Source organism: Callithrix jacchus, chromosome 10 (genome assembly GCF_049354715.1).
Source record: "Callithrix jacchus isolate 240 chromosome 10, calJac240_pri, whole genome shotgun sequence".
Taxonomy (NCBI): Eukaryota; Metazoa; Chordata; class Mammalia; order Primates; family Cebidae; genus Callithrix; species Callithrix jacchus.
Genome location: NC_133511.1, coordinates 43,887,297 through 43,900,439, shown reverse-complemented (window position 1 = coordinate 43,900,439; position 13,143 = coordinate 43,887,297). Strand labels below are relative to the sequence as shown.

The 13,143-nt window shown below is 40.0% G+C and overlaps 1 protein-coding gene across 2 annotated transcripts in view; it reads right to left on the bottom strand.

Moving 5' to 3' along the window:
* MAML2 (mastermind like transcriptional coactivator 2) overlaps window positions 1-13,143 on the bottom strand; it is a 372,811-nt gene that overhangs the window by 351,170 nt on the left and 8,498 nt on the right. The window lies entirely within an intron of this gene.

The window sequence follows — 13,143 nt, the reverse complement described above, 5'->3', positions numbered from 1 at the left end:
TCTCCTTTTTAACACTGAAATTCCTCCTAAATCTCCCGCTTTAAGGCCAGACGTCACAACTGCTTCAAAAGATTACTATGTGTTTTGTTACACTTGCTTAAATTCCTTCCGGAGACAAAAGAAAGAGATATATTTGCGACATTCCTTCCTTTATCATATTTCTGTAGATTATTTTTCAAGGTCCTCAGACATCAATAATCCATCAGTGCATGTACAAGTTGATGCTTGGAGTTTGGGATATTTGTTCTACTAATGGGACTCATAGAGTCTACTGAATTTAGAGTGTGCAGGAAATATGTCTATAGAAGGTTTTTATTCTAAACGTAGGAGATTTTAAGGGCAAAATAATTTACTCAGCATACTAGACTGCCTTCTTTGAGCTATTCTGTTCTGGCCAATCATATAAATATGTGTGGCAAACACTATTCCCTCCACATGTGTTTAATGGACATTTATCACAGTAAAATGACCTAGCAGCTCCATTTCTTTTTCCCTTCAAATTACCAATACGACTGGACCATCATATTAAGCAACCAAATGCCATTTTTTTAAAAAGATCACGCATAGTTTTGAGTAATATGAGTGGAAAAATGGTCCTGAAGGCCGAGGCGTTTTGTTTTGTTTTCCCTTATAGCAACTTTTCAACAGCTAAATGGCTTTTGGTAAATATGAGTAAAGAAAATAAGCTCCCAGTCACAGCACATGTTTACAACTAAGTTAAAGGCTCTTAAAAATAGGGTGTTTGATGGTCCGCTGCCAAAATATCAACTCTAGCAGCCTGCAGTGCCCCGCTAATAATAAGAGTCAGTGTTGCTATGAAAAGCCTGAGATAGAGCTCCAACCTAACTTTATCCTTTTCACCACCAAGTTCCCCACAATGACATGGAGACATAAATTTGGAGTCAGAGGTCAAGGGGAAAGAAGGGAAAGCCTGAAAATGGTAAGAGGTCACTTAAAAATAAAGTGAAAAAATTTTTGAATTGTGCTAATAACTGAACTGCAAAGAGAATGAAAAGAGTTCAGTTGCTCTCTGAGGACCACTGCCTTTTAGAAAAGAAGAAAATGCCTAGATAAATAACAAAATAGATAATGGAAGTCCAAGGTAAAGGAAATACGTTAGGCAGGAAGAAAGTTTCTCTTCAGATTCCTGAAACTAGAATGAACAGACACACAAAGAAAGGAAATATCAGATGTCCTAGAGCTAGCTGTTCTGTGTAGAGTGGAGAATCACATTGTGCCTAGTATGAGAGGGGCCTTCCCAACACCGCAGGCCTAGGTTTCCGGTTCTTTGGCCCTCGGTACTCTTGGAGAACCTGACAAAACTGTGAAATGCATCCACATTAAAAATGCATATATATGCCGTCATGCAAAGTTGTGTATTCAATTTAGGGAACTCACAAACCCAAGAAGCTGGATCATTTATCTTCTAGCATGAAAAGAGGCTACTGATTAAAAAAAACACTCTCCAAGAGACCATGGAACTTGTCTTACCTACTATTCTATTCCTAGTACCGAGGTTGGGGCTTAAATACAGTATCTCCAGACATATTTGCTAAATTATTTTTAAGGCCGCTTATAGAAAAATGTGATTCCCCAAAGAAAGTTCCAGTGATCACACAAGTTTAGGGCATTTTTAAAAAACCATTTCTACATTTCTGTTGCTGCTTCTAGGCAAAGAGGATTTTCCTCAGAATATTCACCACAGTAATGGTATCTTGAGAATTTCCATGTAAGAGGGGCTTAGGAAGAATAATCTGGTTGCAGGTTGGGAGGGAATGAAATTGAGTTTGCACTGCACTTTACAAAATGCTAAAAAAGAAAATTCACTTGTATGCTCAGAGATAAGAGGCTGTAGTATAGTGTCTTGGAAGAACTTACCTGTCTTCAAGGCACTTACAATGAAGTTCATTAACTTATTTAAATCCAAGCTTATTCTATAAATGGATTTGAGGCCCACTCACAGTATAATCAGGTCCTGATGCATTCCTTCATGGGAATTAACAATTCATCAGAAATCTCTATTGACAATGCTCCAGGTAACAATTCCTGAACCCTGAAGAATCTATCCCAAAAACAGCTCAGCCATGTTGCCTTCTGTGTAGCTGCAGGGCAGATATTGACAATGAACTACCGCAGTTCTCTTTCCCACAGTGCATAGGTATGGCCTTAGGATACTCCAGACAGCCCTCCAGGTGGCTACTGAAAGCTACCCTGGAATGCGAGTCAAAACATGTGTCACTCAGAGTCTCTACATGTTTAAGCACTTTCTAACTGTTAGAAAACAGACAACTGGCAACAGTCTCAAAGAGTAATCTGTGGCCCCTAGGCATCTGTTCTGAATTTCATCTGCAGCTTAGATGACAAGTTAGTTCTAATTGTCATTTGGCTTCCAAATTCAGGCCTGGATCATGTGTGAGTTGAGTCTGATAATAGCTGTGTAATTATCTGCTCCTTTATGAGGTGTGAAGTCATGATTTGAAACCTGGGCCCTGGCATCATTGTGCCATATTCAAATTCTGACTCTATCACTTATGGTTGCATGACCTGGGCATGTTCCTTCACCTAATTTGTCAATTTCCTCATTTGCCAAATGGGAATAAGATAGTACCTGTTTCATAGCATAATTGCAAAGATATGTTAACACTCAGAAAACACTTAGAAGAGTGCCTGACATGATAAACACTTATTAAATGTGATTTTAAAAAAACGTGTTGAACCAAAAGGATGCCTTGAAGATCAGTAGTTCACATTAGGTGCACAATACATTCAATCACAGAAGTATAAAGAGCTGCTGTCCTTTAAAAATTCATGCTTACCACAGTGTAGTTCAACACACATTTATGGAATGCTAGTGTAACAGATGTCTGAAACAATAGTAGGCCATGGGAATACAAAAATAAATAAGGCATGTCTTCACCTTGAATCAAAATCCCATCATTATGAGTCCCCACATTTTCTTCAGGTAGTGAGAAAACATTCATCAGCTTAACAAAACTATTCACTACTTGAATCTGAATGGATTCAAAATCATTTCTCAGCAAAGAGCTTCAGGTCTCTCCCTAAAGTTGCTCTAAGATATTCATTCTGAAATAAGCAACAGTAAGGAGAAAACCTTACAGACCAATCTTGGTTGCAAAGAGTCTGCTTCTTTGAATCAAGATCAAGCTTCTCTTCATAATGACCTTGTAGTCCTCGCCACTCAGACTTGCTGGCTGACTAAACCCACAAGAAATACAGACACGAAAGTGGGGGCTGTCATACATTAAAAGGTTTTCTCATCTTGCCTTGTATTCTTACAAATTATTGGATTTAAATAAGAAAAAACAAGACCCTTGTTTCAGCCTCCCTTATTCTGGGTTTGGTGTGCCCTGGGTGTCAGACATCCTCATTCCATTCATGATTGCCATTCTTTTGAGGGGAGTCATTGCTTCAAATGATGTGTGGGTGTATATGTCTGGGAGCTGAAGACATTCAACATCCCAATTTAGTTGCAAATTTAGTTATGTATTTGGGGTTTAGAGATTCAACTTTTCCAGCTTTGTACCTCCTGCACAGGTCCAGGAACCCCAAGGACTTACTGATGCTTCCTAGTGGAGTTAGCACAGACAAGTTTGAACCTCTCATACCTGTCTCTAAAATGAGGGTAATAATACTCCAGAGAATAAACTGAAATGATGTTTAAACTGAAATAATGAAATAACACACTCCATAAACTGCAAATTTGCTATTCCAAAGTAAGATATTATTATCATTTCTCAACTTCTCCAAGTCTGTTTCACAATTGTAAACTACAGACAGCTCCATCTTTTTCACCGATAGCATAAAGTTTCTGTGAGGATTCTATAGGTCATGTACATATAAGAAATTATTATGACTACGACAAATGCCAGTTATCTTCCTTAGATTTATGCCTGTACCTCCTTGGGACACTGACCATTTTTTTTCTGTTTCTGTAAAGAGAAACAATATTCTCCTTTACAAATTATACCTTTCAGCAATTTCTCTTTAATTCTTAAACTTCGATGATTTCTAACAAAATGATCACAATAGCTCCAAGGCACAGAAGATGCTGACAAGACCGTCTTCTTCCCTGGAAACACTGGAATCAACATTTTACACAGACTGGCCAAAGTAGCACACAGCCTGGGCCAGAAAGACCACTGTGCAGGCAGATGTCCAGGCGTGGAGCAGCCACGGGCAAGAGAAACCCCTCTTCTAGCTCTGTGGGTAGAAGTTTGTTTATGGCTATCACCTTCCACAGTTTCTCAGATTTGCTTTCTTTTAATTAACCCAAATCAATCTCCCATCAGCCATAGGAAGTAAGGAACAAAGAGCTGTGCATTGTATCACCAGTTAAATTTACCTTGTTCCTTTATTTATTTGTTTACTCTCTGTCTACTCTGCTCCCCCATTAAAATGTAAACTCCATTAAACAAGAACTCTCTCCTATGTGACTCAAGGGCCTGGAGCAAGACCCAGCATGTAGCAGGCCCTCAACATCTGTAACTCTATTCCATCATCTTTTTCCTTGCACCAACATTTTCCTCTTATGGGAGACTGGGCTTTAGAATTTAAATCTAGGAAGAATTTTAAGAGATTATCGAGCCCCTGTATTTTTCCAATGGTTGTAGCACTGCAACTCTGTTTTTACTCACACTTAAGCCTGCATGTGTGTGTGTATGTATGTGTGTGCATGCATGTCTGAATGTGTGTAGGTGTGTGCCTGTGTATACACATGTGTGTGTTTTAAATGCATAAACCAGAGATTGAGACCTTTGAGTTTGGCTGCATGCCCCTCCTTCTTTCTTTCCTATCCCTTCCCTGAAAGTCTTAAAAATTATCTTGAGTTGAAAAGCCATCTATCTGGCCATTGACTCAACGCCTATTTATTGTGAATGCAAAATGTTCCAGGAACCATTAGAGCTTGGGATACTTGTGGTGAATAAAACTGCCCAGGTTCTTGGTCTCATAGAGCTTACATTGAATGGAATGTAGGGAACAAAGGGAAATGCACAAATAAAGAATCAAAATAATTCAGATAGTGATAAAAATTATGAAGAAAACAAAACCTCTTGATGAGATAACATGAAGGGAGATTTAGGGAGAGAAGGAGATCAGTCATGTGTGTCTGCTCTAGTTAGGGTAGACGGGCAGGTCTCTCCAGGAGGTATTTGAGCTGAATCTTGTATGACAAGAATAATGCAGCCAAGCAAAATGCCAGGGAATCCAACCCGTGTGGGTTGCTGATGGGGAAATAAAGAAGCAAAGGAGGGATGACTGGCTCCGAGGTCACCCTGTTTGTTACAGCCTTGACCAGGATGGGGGTCTCCTGTCACTCCATACTTAATATTGTAATATAATGGGGTTTTCCCTCAGTTTCTATAATTGGCAGGCACTTGTCTTCTAGAGTAACTTTTTCAGACTGATCTCCTTTTCCATACACTTTTATTTATTTATTTATTTATTTGTTTATTTTTTGAGAGAGGGTCTTGCTCTGTTGCCCAGGCTGGAATGCAGTAGCACAATCTCAGCTCACTGCAACCTCCGCCTCCTAGATTTAAGTGATTCCCATGCCTCAATAGGATTACAGGTGCCTGCCACCATGCCCAGCTAATTTATTTGTTCATTTTTTAATAGTGATAGGGTTTTACCTTGTTGACCAGGCTGGTCTTAGAACTTCTGACCTCAAGTGATCTGCCTTTCTCAGCCTCCCAAAGTGCTGGGATTACAGGCATGAACAACGGTGCCAGCCCTTTCCCATACTCTTGAATGTATTTCTTCAATTCTTATTTATCTAACAAATTAGGTATGTAACCAACTTCTGTCCCTACATATTAAAAATAATCAGGCCATGCGCAGTACCTAATGCCTATAATCCCAGTACTTTGGGAGGCCAAGGCAGGTGGATCACCTGAGGTCAGGAGTTTAAGACTAGTCTGGTCAACATGGCAAAATCCCATCTTTACTGAAAATACAAAAATTAGCTGGGCATGGTGGTGCATGCCTACAGTCCCAGCTACTAAGCAGGCTGAGGCAAGAGAATCACTTGAACACAGCAGGTGGAGGTTGCAGTGAGCCAAGATCACGCCACTGCACTCCAGCCTAGGTGACAGAGTGAGATTCCATCTCAAAAAAAAAAAAACAATAAACATAATAATCACGGTGAACAAAGTGCATATGTGTGTCTGCCTGTGTGTTTATATGTGTCATGGGAGCTTAAGGCATATTTTGTAAGCAAAAGTGAGAATCAATCTATTGGGAAAGAAAGGCAACTTGACTTCCTTTATTTTAATATTTTAAAAAAGAAAAGCCATGTTTTATAACACCAAGATATTTTCACCTAAAAGTCCAGAAAATCTTGACAGAAGAATCCCTAAGATGTTTTGAGGTAAATGAAAAACATGTCACCATCTTTATGTCTCCAACCTAACAGACAATGAAGCTGAGTGTGTCTACTCTTTAAAATAAAATGGCAACCACAACCGAATGACCATTTGGCTTTATGCTAGTTACATCTTGTGTTGTTGTTTAAAAAAAAAAAATGCACTGGGCTGGCTGGGAGCCTGAGATGTGATCCACAGACGCCCTGCGCCACTCCCCAAGATTGTACAAGTCATAAAGAAGTGATTGGAAGAGCTGTACTCTAACTGAATCAAAAGATAGAGAAGGGGAGAGGGGACTGTGCTACTGAAGAAATTCTTTAGATTTAATAACTGTTTGGGAAAATTTTTCTTTGTTAGTTTGCTCTCAGGAGCAGATCCCATGCATTTCCTTTTTCCAGTTCTATTAAATCCCTAAACAGAGCTGAGTTTTAAGGGCTTAGGGCTGCCCTTGGGAAATAGGTGATTATACTCTCTGCTTAGGGTTTTAGTGATAAGAAAAAAAGAGGCAGTGGATTGAATTCCCCTCCCCCAGGCCAATTTCTCAGTGACTCTGTTTTATAGTTCCCCTTTAAAGCAGACACATATTTTAAAAAATGAAGTGGTGACACATATAAAATCCCATCCATCAATCTGCACTTTTCAATTGTTATGTGTATATGAGAAAGAGATAGACAAACAGATGGAAAGACTGATTTATATAGCTAAAGACCAGTGAATGTCTTAGTAACAGGCTCTACAGAATATTTTACACTTAAAAAAAAATGTTTCATGTAATTATTTTACAAGGGGTACTCACTTGGGAATCTTTACCCCACAGATAAATTGCAAGTGTAATTGGGGGGACCTGGGGAAAAAAATCAGTGCTCCCTCTAAAAATAAATGTAATGAATCAAACTCTAATTCTTCAAATGTGTTTTCCAAACTGGAACCCTGAGTCCCTCAAAATATGGCCAGAGATGGAGTGATTTGTTCATTACTTCTAGGAAAGGTTTTCAACAATTAATATGGCTTGGCTCTCCCCCTCCCGCCACGGCTGGACCCTGTCCCCCAGATTACTTCAGACCCTCCTTACTAGTACAAAACATCCCCACCTTTGTCACTGTTCCTGTCAATTCTTCCTCAATAAATACATGTAAGAAGAGACTGAAATTGGAGAAACAAAAGCAAAATATCAGGGAACTATGCACAGTGTGTCATACCAAAAGAGGCCTTAAAAGTGATCCAAGCCACATACCAAGTGCCACTAACTGTTTTTCCAAGAAGGAAAGTAAATACTAGGGAAGTTAAAGGATGTGACTAAATTGCTATACTAGTTAGTATCAGAGTCTGCACTAGGACCTTCAGTACCCAATCCCCTGACCCGTACTCTCACACAGTATCGCTACTAATAAGTATAGTAAGTAGGTACAATATAGTATGACTGTATCACTCATTTATTTATTATTTATTATGAATGGTAAGATGGAAAAAAATGAGGCTCTTAGAGCAATTTCCTATCAAAAAAAGTGACAGAGTTTAGAAGCAGTGCTCTTAAAGATGGGAATATGCTTACTTTTCCCTGTCTGTTGTACCAGCTGACAGTCTTCTGTGACCTAGAAGATCGAATGCAATTACATTGCCCATATATATTTGCTATGCTGTTTGACTCTCCCAAGGGCAGCATAACAGTACAAGCGGAGTGACATCTTTATGAGGTTAACCCTTTTCTATTTTAAGGGTAGACTAGTGAAGGCAGATGTGTTCCATGGAGCATAATAAGAATGCTGGAAATTTGGTAGTTAGGAGAAATGACAGTATCATCCAGGAGGGAAAAAAATTGTTTAGAGGAACTGTGATCTGAGGAAGCCTAGGAGAACGTTGATGCATGTGAAGTGGACGTGAACTGATGAGGGGGTGCTCGAATTATACAACACTGAGAAGAGACAAAGAGAAACCTGGGAAACTAATGTTGGTTAAGCTCTGCCATGTGCCAGACAAAATGGTAGGCTCATTCATAAACGGTATTATCTCATTTAATCCTCACTACCTTTTGAGACAGCTGCTATTATCCTGAAAAGCAGAATTATGAGGCTCAAAGGCGTCAAACAACCAGTCCAAGGTAGCACAGCTAATGAAACAGAGTCATTTTCCACACTAAAATTTTCCAGCTCTGATTCTGTTAGACTTTGCTATTTACAAACCACCCCAAAAGTTAGTGACTTGAAACAATGATGCAGTATTTCTCATTATTCTGCAGACTGGCTGAGCAATTCTTCTGCTGGTTTCACATGGGTTCACTTGTACGGTCACAATGAGCTGGAAGATTGGCTGGGTGCAAGATGGCCTCACTCACTCACGGGTAGGCAGTTGTGCTGATTAGAGTCAGGGGTACCTTGGTTCTCTGCATGTGGATGCTCTTCTCCCAGTTAGCTAGGCCAGCTTCCTTACACATTGGTCTCAGGTCAGTGTTCCAAGAGGGCTTGATAAAGGCCATGATCAGAAGTAGCACATGTCATTTCTGTCACATATTATTTGATAATGCAAGTCATGAGGCCAACTGAGATTCAAGGTAGAAAAAGCATCCATGTTTTGATGTAAGGAGTGGCAAAGTTACATTACAAAGGGACATATAGGGGGGAAGGGATCACTGTGATTATTTGAAAAGCAATCTACTGGCCGGGCATGGTGGCTCATGCCTGTAATCCCAGCACTTTGGGAGGCCGAGGTGGGTGGATCACCGGAGATCAGGATCAAGACCAGCCTGACTAACATGGTTAAACCCTGTCTCTACTAAAAAATAACACAAAATTAACCAGGCATGGTGGCACATGCCTGTAATCCCTATGCAAGAGGCTGAGGCAGGAGAATGAATGGCTTGAATCCGGAAGGTAGAGGTTGTTGTGAGCCAAGATTTGCACCACTGCACTCCAGCCTGGGAAACAAGAGCAAAGCTCCGTCTCAAAAAGAAAAAAAAAGAAAGAAAAAAGGCCATCTACCAACAAGGCATGGTGGCTGATGCCTGGAATCCAACACCTTGGGAGGCTGAGGAGGGCAGATCCCTTGAGCCCTAGAGTTTGAGAACAGCCTGGGAAACATAGCAAAACATTGTCTCAACAGAAAACACAAAAATTAGCCAAGGGTGGTGGTATGTACTGGTAGTCCGAACTACTCAGGAGGCTGAGGGTGGGAGGATCGCTTGAGCCCAGGAGGCAGAGGTTGCAGTAAGCAGAGATTGTGCCACTGCACTCCAGCTAGGTGACCCTGTTTCAAAATGGTAACAAACAAACAAGACAATCTACCACAGGCTTTAAACTCCATGCCCCTCCTACTACCAAAATATTAATAAAAATTCCAAATTTCCCCTAACTGTGCTCCTTTTTATAAGTTTATTAAAAATTCTTAATCAAATGACTACCTTTTATACTTGGAATAGATGTCAGGAAAACTTGGGTTCTAGTCCAAGCTCTATTGCTATGGGTTCATGGAGGCTTTCTCTTTTTTAAAAAAATGAGCTTTAAGCCCAGACAGGCTATCTCACACCTGTAATCCAAGCACTTTTGGAGGTCAAGGTGGGTCAATCAGTTGAGGTCAGGAGTTTGAGACCACTGTGGCCAACATGGTGAAACCCCGTCTGTACCAAAAATACAAAAAAAAAAAAAGTTAGCTGGGCGTGCTGGCAGGTGCCTGTAATCCCAGCGATTTAGAAGGCTGAGGCAGGTGAATCACGCAAACCTGGGAGACAGAGGTCGCAGGGAGCCAAGACTGTGCCACTGCACTCCAGCCTGGGTAACAGAGTGAGACTCCATCTAAAAAAAAAATAATAAATCAAAGCTTAACTTCTTTATCTATGAAAAGAGGATTTGGTCTGTCTTCTCTCTAAGGGTTCATACAACTCTATAAATTGCAGAATAGTGTCCTATTTTTAGACTAATGTGAACTGGCCCTCCAGGGGGATGGGCAGGATAGAGATGAGAGAAGGCTAGAAATAAGATGGCTTCTGTTTTACAACTCACTCTCTTTCATTGCTGTGGGTGCAGAATTTGGGAGGTAGTGAGCAAAGAGAACTCCTTCCCATGTGTTTGTAATCTTACACGATCTGGGTGCTACTCTGTTTTCATGTATTATGCTAAGCCAGCATGGGTCCACCAGCATTGTACCAAGGATTAAAGTACACTTCGTCACTTTAAGGGCTTCCAGACCTGGTTAGACAAAACAATTCCCATGCAACACTAGCACTCACACTAGCTAAGCAGACCAGAGAGGTGAAAGGGCTCCTGAGCCAGTGTCTTCCTGAGGGAAATGCTTAGCTGGGAGCTCTCTCAGAAAGATATTGTTGCCTCGTCTATGGAAGATCAGGTTCCCAAGGAGAAAACTAATGTTTAATTTAGCACAAAGACAGCTCAGAGTCACTCTCTGGGGGACTGAGCCTGCAAACAGATCCAGATACAAAGAATCTAAGGGAGAAAAGGAAACTCTCTTTGGTGCAATGGCTCCAGGACTTGGGCTCAAACTTTACGAAGCAGTTGTCTGTCTGTTGTTTCTGTCAGGAGGACTGCTCCTCTTTCCTGTTTACTCTCATGCCTGCACTTTGCACTTTAACACCTCTGCGAAACGAGCAAATGGGATATACACTAGCACATACTTTGTGCTGTCTGAAATTAAGTGGTGCAGTGTGGCAATCAAACATGCAAGCCTTAGCCGGTTTAGCAAGTATCAGAAACTTAGGTGAACAGAGACATCATCAACAACAGCAACAAAAACCCTCATTTCTCAGCTGCTTAGCTAGAGAATGTTTTTATTTTTAGATAATTTAGATTCCAGAGACCTCCAGAAATTAGCATTTTACATGTGACACAGTATAGTACATACGATATTCAATTAGGCCACTTCTTTGCACCCTGGTTACCAGGACTCTAAGAGATTATACGGTGTATCCAACAGACTCCTGGTAAGTTATTAGAAGTTATAGCAGACTTGCCTTAACTACATTTTCTTAGAAACAGACATGTAAAAAAAAAAAAGTAAAAATAAATTAAAAAAAGAAACAGACATGTAATTAACTTTCTATTGAAACCTATGAGAGCAACCTGAAAAAAAGAATTCTGTTGTACCATGAGGAATTTAAGGTGTTGGGCTTCATGTGGGTGAGTTATTAGAGGGCTGGATAAGAATCACAAATATAACTCAGCCACATTTCTGACAAAAGAGGAATTTGAAAGCAATGATTCCATGTACGTTAATGATTCCATGTTAACGTACAAATCTGCCAGAATGACTGAGGAAGCAACAAAACAACCCAACTAAAATTGACACTACATTTCCTAAGCATTATTACCATCAAGAAAGGGGAGGAATCTAAGGTTAAATCAAGGGGAATAAGCAAAAAAAAACAGATAAAAATTTTTTACTATATTCTTTGCTCTGAGTTTACACAATAAATCCACCATTGCCCAAATATAATGGACTAAAGAACAGAGACTATTTGTTTTCTAATCCTGTCACTTCATTCACTGAAACTTGCTTTGAACCCTTGGCAACATCTTCCTCAGGTTTTATGGAAACTCGCACTTGAGGAGGTACTGAGTAAAGAAGAGATTCTGAGGTGAGAACCACATCAAGGCATGGAAATTTCAACATACTCCTGGTTAGGGTTGGAAAGGGCAAATCTGTGTTGCCTATTCATTTGCAGATGCAGTAAGTGAGCAACTTTAGCCAGGGATCTGGCTTTCAAAGGCATAAATTTAAATCTCCACAGTAGGGAGCTTCTAAACCTTTGGGGCTCTAGGACCAAATTCACTTAAGAATTATTCATTAATTTCAATTAATAATTCAATTAAATTGGTAAGTTTGTATTCAGTTCCAATGATTCAAAACTCTAATGGATGGTTTTAATTTCTCATTTACCTACGAAGCCCACACTCCACACTTGCTGGGTAACTGAATAGAAACCCACACTGAATTCTAGAAGTAAGGAGTCAAGTGGACATTCACTCTACTCAACTCCTAGAATGGGAGTCCCAGAATCCTAGGATTGGAAGAGGTATTTCTTGGTCCCATTCTCAAGAAGGACACTATTTAACATTCAATCGAGATGCAAATCTATCCTAGGTGATGTCTCCATATTCAACTATTGAGGGAACTGGATAATATGATACTCTTCACTAACCATTTTAAGTAAACATTAAAGAGAAAAGCCATGCTCTTCCACTAAATATCTGACGCATTACTAGAAACAGAATTCTTGGCTGGGAAACCTATGAATCTGATTCAGGTATGTTACTTCACACACTATTATTAATAACAGCTAAAATGTATTGAACCTTTATGGGGTGCTAGGCAATTGCTTCAATTAATCAACAGCTCTAACTAGTTACTTCTATTACTATCATTCCATTTCACAGTTGAGAAAAGTCAGGCAAGAGAGTTCAACTGATCTACCCAAGAAAACACAACTAAGTGGTAGACGGAGTACTGGAAATCTGGTTGTCTCACCTCAGAGTTAAGAGTTAAGATCTCAGGCTCTTAACTGCTATACTTCTTTGCCTCCTTACACAAGGAAACTGTCACAGTTCTATTTCTAACCCCAGTCACCCCGCTTCTAGACTGTAAATTCATGAAGGCAAAGCCTATATTATAGTGTTCATCAACGTATTCCTGGCACAGTTTATGGCACAGAAGAGCTGTACAAAGATAATTTGCTGAATTAATGATTTTCCCAAACTCTAAAAGGGCCCATTCCTACAATCTTGATGTAAGACTGTAAAACCTTTGCTAAAATATT